Source organism: Chiloscyllium plagiosum, chromosome 9, assembly GCF_004010195.1.
Source record: "Chiloscyllium plagiosum isolate BGI_BamShark_2017 chromosome 9, ASM401019v2, whole genome shotgun sequence".
NCBI lineage: Eukaryota > Metazoa > Chordata > Chondrichthyes > Orectolobiformes > Hemiscylliidae > Chiloscyllium > Chiloscyllium plagiosum.
The window spans coordinates 86,774,180-86,782,420 of record NC_057718.1 but is presented as its reverse complement, the minus strand read 5'-3'; positions in this window follow the sequence as shown (position 1 = coordinate 86,782,420).

The following is an 8,241-nucleotide window of genomic DNA, read 5'->3' as shown; positions in this document are numbered from 1 at the left end:
TTATTTCAGGTAACAAAGTTCGATCAAAGAGATGACAATTTGACACAATACCTTGACCCCCCCACCGCCCGTTTTAAATCTAACTGATTTTCATTCTATTGATTTGACTGTAATAAATCAGCAAGGTTCTCCAAAATAAAGAGGGAAGAAAAAATCTGCATTTGTATCTAAAGATTTTTTACCCTTACGCCATTCCAAAGCACTTCAAATTCAATGTACTTTTGAGGTGCAGTCACGTTTACAATGCAGGGAAATATTGGAGAAAATTTGAGTATAGCATGATCCCACAAAAGCAATGCGATGTTGACCAGAGGATCTGCTTTAATTGAAGCTGAGGGATAAGTGTTGGCCGGAACACCATCGAAATATTGGATCAATGATGAGAAATTACAGGGGGTTACAGGGATTGGTTGGGGGGGGTGCAGTGATTTTGGGTGGAATGCTCTTTGGAATGTTGGTGTGGACTCAATAGACCGAATGGCCTGTTTCCACACTGTAGAGGTTTTATGATAATGTTCTCTGATAATCCTTGTTTTTCTTTGAGCTTTGGGACATTTTGGGATTGGGCGGCTCAGTGGTCAGGACTGGTGCCTCACAGAGCCAGGGATCCAGGTTTGATTCCAGCCTTGGGTGACTGTCTGTGTGGAGTTTGCACATTCTCCCCGTGTCTGTGTGGGTTTCCTCTGGGTGCTCCGGTTTCCTCCCACAGTCCAAAGATGTGCAGATCAGGTGAATTGGCCATGCTAAATTGCCCATACTGTTAGGTGCTTTAGGGTCATAGTCATAGTCATAAAGATGTACAGCACGGAAACAGACCCTTCGGTGCAACTCGTCTATGCCGACCAGATATCCCAACCCAATCTAGTCCCACCTGCCAGCACCCAGCCCATATCCCTCCAAACCCTTCCTATTTATATGCCCATCCAGATGCCTTTTAAATGTTGCAATTGTACTAGCCTCCACCACTTCATTCCATACAACTACCACCCTCTGCGTGAAAAAGTTGCCCCTTAGGTCTCTTTTATATCTTTCCCCTCTCACCTCAACCTATGCCCTCTAGTTCTGGACTCTCCCACCCCAGGGAAGAGATTTTGTCTATTTATCCTATCCATCACCTCATGATTTTATAAACCTCTATAAGGTCAGCCCTTAGCTTCTGACACTCCAGGTAAAACAGCCCCAGCCTGTTCAACCTCCCACTATAGCTCAAGTCTGGGTGGGTTTCTCTTCGGAGGGTCAATGTGGACTTGTTAGGCCGAAGGGCCTGTTTCCATACTGTAGGGAAACTAATTTTCCTTTTGGCTCAGTTTAAGATTTTATACAAAAAAATGGCACCTCTCTTTAGAATCCACTAGTGCATCACTCCAGCTTACTTACTCATGTGGAGGCCTTAAACTGACAAACCATTGACAACGTGAACATTCAATCCACAAGTTATTGCAGAAGTCAATTAGCGATAGTTACAATTTTCCCTGGGAATGTAGTACCAGGCACGGGTGGACACAGTCCGACAAAAAATAAGGTTCATCATCAGCAATGCATTCACACTCTCAGAGGCACAGCCCTTTTGTCTGTTTGCAGAAATGGATCCGAGAATAGCACTGACATCATTTCAAATCACAGCGGGAGCTGTACAACAACTCGAAAGTAGGACAAGGACCATGAGGATACAGCACAGACTGAGAAAGAGCTAATGAGTTAGCTCCATCTGCAATGCAATGCCTGAGGAGATGTGGGACAGGTAGATTAGTTCTAACTGACCTATGTCAGGGCACTACGTAGCGATTTAAAAACTCAGTTTAAGAATTAAACTGACGATACCATTACTTTGAAGGTCACTCCTGTATTTTCCTCCTTTTCCTTTATTTACTACCCTTCCCAGGGGCTACTGCAGGGTTTTTTTCAGGCTAAGATGAAATGTTTGGCCCAGTTGTTTTTGTGCCATTTCCTGAGCATAATCTCAAGAATGGATTGTTATGGATCAAGTATAAAAGGGAAACTGATGAAATCATGATCTCGTGGTGTTATCACTGAGCTATTAATCTGGGGACCTGGGTTCAGAATCCTGCCATGGCAGATGGTGGAATTTGAATTTAACTTAACTGTTAAGAAAAACAGAAAAGAGGAATCTAAGTGCTTAAACCTAGCCCTCTTGCTTAACCAGAAGGGGCAAGTGGTTCCTGTTGAAAGTTTTTTTTTACAAACACAGCCAATCTGATTTTCATTTCATTGGACGGTTACATTGGATAGTGGTAAAACAGACACACAACCCAGATTTGGCCCATTGATACTGGATGAGTTAGGCTCCACTCAGAGTGAAGGAGGCAAAGTGAAAGAGGAGTGTCACAATAATCTCTGACAGTCTCTGGGTAGTGTCAGAAGGGATCATGATGATCGCGGGCCAGTGAGCAAGAGGATTGCAAATATGATATAGGGTGGAGCAAAAGCCATCTCTAAATGACTCATGTCTAGGCAGAGCGACCATGATTCCTGATTGATGGCAGCTTGAATTAGAGGGCATACTGGAGGGAGATATTTGTGAGGATCATGGTTCTCAGTGCCATTGCAGTACACAAGAAAAGAGGTGAAGGCATACTCTGAGATGATAGCTGGATGTCACTGCATCTACTCATCATATGATGCACTGCAGCTTTGCCACTGATCTGCAGCCCAGATCCCAGACTGAGGGTTATCCAGAGATCTCTCTATGTGCTAAAGTATAGGGAGCTAGAGAATAATTGATGGAATTTCAATGGGGGCAGCTAAACAGGGAACATGGCTGTTGACCACATGAATGTATGTCTTCCTTGCTGCATTCCTACTGTAAGTGCCCCAGACAATACTTACACCCTCAACCTTTACACCATTCATTTCATTTTTTTTTCATTCACTCACAGGACATGGGTGTTGCTGGCTGGCTAGCATTTATTGCCCGTCTCTAGTTGCCCTTGAGAAGGTGGTGGTGAGCTTCCCTTCTTGAACCATTGCAGTCCATATGCTGCAGGTAGAGCACAATGCCCTTCATCAGGGAATTCCATCAGTTTGACCCTGCGACAGTGTAGGAACAGTGATGTATTTCCAAGTCAGGATGGTGAGTGGTATGGAGGGAACATGCAGATGATTGTGTTCTCATCTATCTGTTGCCCTTGTCCTTTTAGATGGAAGTGGCCATGGCTTTGGAAGGTGCTATCTAAGGATCTTTGCTGAATTTCTGCAGTGCATCTTGAAGGTGGCACACACTGCTGCTACTGAGCATCAGTGGCGGAGAGAACAGCCTGGCTAGGAGAACTGCAAGTTCAGAATCACAAGTCTTCAGTAATACTGCTAGAATGTTGTCAGGACCTATAGCATTTGAAGTATCCAGTACCTCCAGCTATTTCTTTATATTTAATGGAGTTAATCAAATTGGCTGGGGATTGGTTATGTGATGGTGGGGACCACAGGAGGAGGCTGAGACAGATCATCCACTGGCTCTTCTGGCTGAAGATTGCTGCAAATGCTTCAACTTTCTCTTTTGCCTGATGTGTTGGGCTCTTCCATTATTGAGTATCAGGATATTTGTAAAGCCTCCTTCTCTAGTGAGTGGTTTAATAGTCCACCACCATTTATGACTGGATGTGGCAGGACTGGGGGCGCTTAGATCTGATCCGTTGGTTGTTGGATCGCTTAGCTCTGTCTATCACTGGCTGCTTATGCTGTATGGCATGTAGGTCATCCTGTTTGGTTGCTTTCAACTGTATACCACTGTGCAGCCAACTCTGCTGGGTTTGTCGTGCCAGTGGGGAAAACACATATCCAGAGATGGAGACTATGGTCTCTGGAACATTGTCTATTAGGTATTGTTCCATGACTATGACTTTGTCAGGTTTATGCTTGACCAGTCCATGAGACAGCTCTCCTATTTTGGCACTAGCCCCCAGATGTTAGCAAGGAGGACTTTGCGGGGTTTTCAGGCTATTTCTGTTGTTGTCCTTTCCAGAACTTAGGCCGGTGTCATTTGGTTTCATTTCTTTGTTGAGACTTTGTAGCGATTGATACTACCGAATCGCTTGCTCGGCCATTTCACAGGGTAGTTTAAAGTCAACCACATTGCTGTGAGTCTTGAGTCGCACGTAGGCCAGACCAGGTGAAAATGGCAGACTTCCTTTCCTGAAGGACATTAGTGAGTCAGATGGCTTTTCCGACAATAGGCAATGGTTTCACAGAAATCAGTAGCTTCTTAATTCCACATTTTAAAAATTGGAATCAATCCCCACCATCTGCCATGGCAGAATTTGAACTCAGGTCCACAGAACATGAGGAGAAAGTGAGGACTGCAGATGCTGGAGATCAGAGTCAAAACGTGTGGCGCTGGAAACGTCAACGATCCTGCTTCTCAGATGCTGCCTGACCTGCTGTGCTTTTCCAGCGTCACACTTTTTCTCCCCAGAATATTAGCTGAGTTTCTGGATTAACAGTCTCGAGATAATACCACTAGGCCATCGCCTTTGAAATGCCAGAGAACTGACCAATCAAATATTTCAAAACAGAAAATGTCCGACAAATGTATTTGGCAGCCATGACAGAGTAGAACACAAGCAGAAATTGCTGGAGAAGCTCAGCAGGTCTTGCAGTATCTGTCGAGAGAGAAACAGAGTTAATGTTTCGAGTCCAGTGACCCTGCTGAGTCTCTCCAGCACTTTCAATTTGTGTTTCAGATTTCCAGAATCTGCAGTCCTTTCTTTTTTTAAAAATTTGACAAAGTGGAGCTTGGTCTCTGTTGAATTTTTAACTTTGTATTGCATCAGTGCGCAAGAGGGTTAATTACTGAACATTTTGCCAAACATTTTGCTGCAGAGAAAACTTCTAGGTCAATATACAGTCTGCCTGTGAGATTCTTTGTTTCAGTTAACACGACAGTGGCATAAATTGTGAATCAATTAATCAAACCAATGGTGTATAATCCATGAAAGCAAATTTCTTATGATTTCGCTAAAATGGTTCACCATCACTGGGGAAGCTGCCTGTCCAAGACGCCACTTGTTCAATTCGCCCACAATGACACAAAACCCGCTGGCTGAGGAGAAAAATCTCAAGTCACAGTTTGCACTTTATCTGCATTGTGCCTGCACCGAGTAAACAACAGAATATTACCTGAGTTAGTTGAAATTAGAAGTCACAATCTGAAAATTCTAACACGTACAAACCCTGACTCACTTTCACCTTATTGAACCATAAGTCAGAAAGCAATAAATTCAGAATTCATTGATAAAACATGATGGCAGTGCTAAACTGGGTGATCTATAGGGCAGGCTGTCAAGAGAAAGAGTGGAAAGCATTATTGTGGAAGCATTCACATGTGAATTGGATAGATTTCTTCGAGAAAATATCATATTACCCTTTGTAGGAGTGTTCATGAGGTATGAGAAGTACGAAGTGAAGCAAGCTTGGGAGTAACAGGTGACTTTGGAGCTAGGATTCCCAAAGCTGCCCACATCTGGGTTTTTCTCAACTTGCACTTGGAAAAGTAGCAGATATCAACATTTCCATCATTGTATCATGCCAGCCTAAGAAGGTAGAGAATGAACTGGATGGACTTTTATTCCCTGGTAATTTCTACATTCCTGTGTTTATTTATTCTAGTTGTGTCCTTCTTGCTTTTAGACTTCAATCCTGACCTGGTTACCCCTTGACTCTAGTTTCCCCTCACTGGTCCCATCCAAAGCCAAATCTCACAATCTTCAATCATAAATTCAAGCAAAACTGACTCATTAAAACACTAGTCTTTATAAACAGTGAGTGCAGCAGAATTGAGGTGATAGTAATCCGGAGGTCTGGACTAATGCTTTGGAGAGCTACGTCATGCATCTCCACAGCTGGATCTCACCAGAAATCAGCTGTAATTTTCATGGAGGCTTTCTCTTTGCGAGTTTTCTCACCCTATCATCTCAAATGCATGCTCCACGCAGCCCACTTGTCCGAGACCAGCCCAGTTCTGACATTTGCCGTCATCGGAAAGATTCATCAGAGTCTCGATGTCCCAGGATCCCTGGTGCCAGTGTTATCTTAGGACTACAGCCACGTACCTGTTCAAGCGATGACAGTCTGGAGTTGCCTCTGAAGTTACATGCTCATAACAGGGCAGCATCCAGAAACAAATGCTTGTCGGGGCACAGAGATGGCACGGCTGATAACTTCATTACACACACATCTGTACGTTACTCCACCTATTACTGTTTATGTACCTAGCCACACAATGCATCTGTCCTTAGGCAAATCTCTGCTACTCTTTTCTCAATGCCCACTGTAGCCCTGCAACTCATCATAGTTCAAGGTGGGACCATCACACACAGGAAGGTCTTCAAACACTTCAACCCTTCACTTTTATTAACCAAAAGCAAAGAGAAAAAAAGCAAAAAGAAACAGCATTTACCTCTTGGAACAGATATGGACTGCTTGCTTTTTGAGCACCAACAATTTTACAGTTGATGAGTAATTACTGTACCCTCATCTCATCTATTGGAACTGGGTGTCAATTGAATCTTGTCTGGCTTGTAGCGCTTGACGCTCTGCATTCTATCATGCAGCAGGTGAAGTTCCTCTTCTCAATGTCTTTGTCTTCCTTCTTGGAAGACTCCTGCCATTCTCTCAAGCTCTTTGGAGTCCATCACATCTCCTCATTGCCTGCTACGGTTGAGCACAGCATGCAAGGGTATATGTGGTGCTCCCTGTCTGGACTGCACAGCACAACACCCCTGCCAGACCAATCCAAACATCAGTCATGGTTGAATAGCAGAGCAAACTTAATGGGCCCAATGAAGGTATTCTGCTTCTGTGTTTTATGATGTTCTGGTCAGAACTTCATCTTCAGGAGGCCTATTGTCTGCTGCATGATGGCCCTGGTTGCAGAATGGGCTGCATTGTGTCTGTGCCTGACTTCAGGTATGGGCTCTCTCATGGAGCCATTATCCATGTTGCAGAAGGTAGGTCTTGCCCCAGGTAACCATCTTTGGATGGCGTCTGTCCCTTCAGATGTAGTAGGAACATGAGAGCTCTCAAAGGTAGTAGTTTCGATAATCACAGAGAACATATACATTGATAGAATGGAATCCTCTCCTGTTGATGAGGTCAGCTACGGTACGATGTGGTCCCCTCAATGTGATGTGTGTACAGTCTGTAGTATCCTGCACCTGAAGGATGTCAACTATATTGGCAAAGCCAACTGTATGGAACCTAAAGACCAGTGAGTCTCACATCGGTAGTTGTCACAGAGAAACAAGATAAACTGGTGTCATCTGGTACAAATTGCATCAGGCACATCCTTGTTATGTCATTGGGTCAAGGGTTGTGAGATCCCATACAGCTCCCCATTGGAAGACGCCAGTTGTTCAATGTAGTTGTCACCTGAGAGCCATCGGGATAGGGTTAACATCCTCCAGCCTCCATACCCCCACACCCCTATGACACCCCCAACTCCTTCATGTAGCAATTGGTTCTGTGCCACGGTCACCTGCAGGAAGTGGCATAGACAATGGCGGACTCTGGGTTTACTGCACATCCTGAGGGGCCCTTCAGCTGCGATCTCTTCACATCCAGCATCTGATGGGGCTTGCTGCTGGTCTTGGGGTTGCTGGCATGTCCATTGCTCGTCATTTCTCTGTAACATCTTTGATCCACAGCAACAGCAATGATAATCCCTGCTGTGGCTTGATCCATCAGTTAGATCTCCAATTAACCTATTTGGGGGACATCGAAAATGGAACTGGTCCTCAGCAATGTGAGCAATCAAGATTTACGTTGCTCATAAACGATGGTTTAGCATCTTCCTCTAAATTCAGGACTCTTAACAAAAAGAGTATTAGAATGCCTTTATATAGACCTTTGGCATTGGACCGTATTCTGATGAATGCAGTACCGATTACATTGCAATGAGACAGTAGGATGTTGTAAATGATACATGAGCACAGAGATCTCCTCCCAGTTTGTCACTAGATGATTATAAAGAGAGTATGAGTATCCTTAAGAGGGAAATCAGGAGGGCAAAAAGGGGACATGAGATAGCTTTGGAAAATAGAATTAAGGAGAATCCAAAGGGTTTTTACAAATATATTAAGGACAAAAGGATAACTAGGGAGAGAATAGGGCCCCTCAAAGATCAGCAAGGCGGCCTTTGTGTGGAGCCACAGAAAATGGGGGAGATACTAAATCAATATTTTGCATCATTATTTACTGTGGAAAAGGATATGGAAGATATAGACTGTA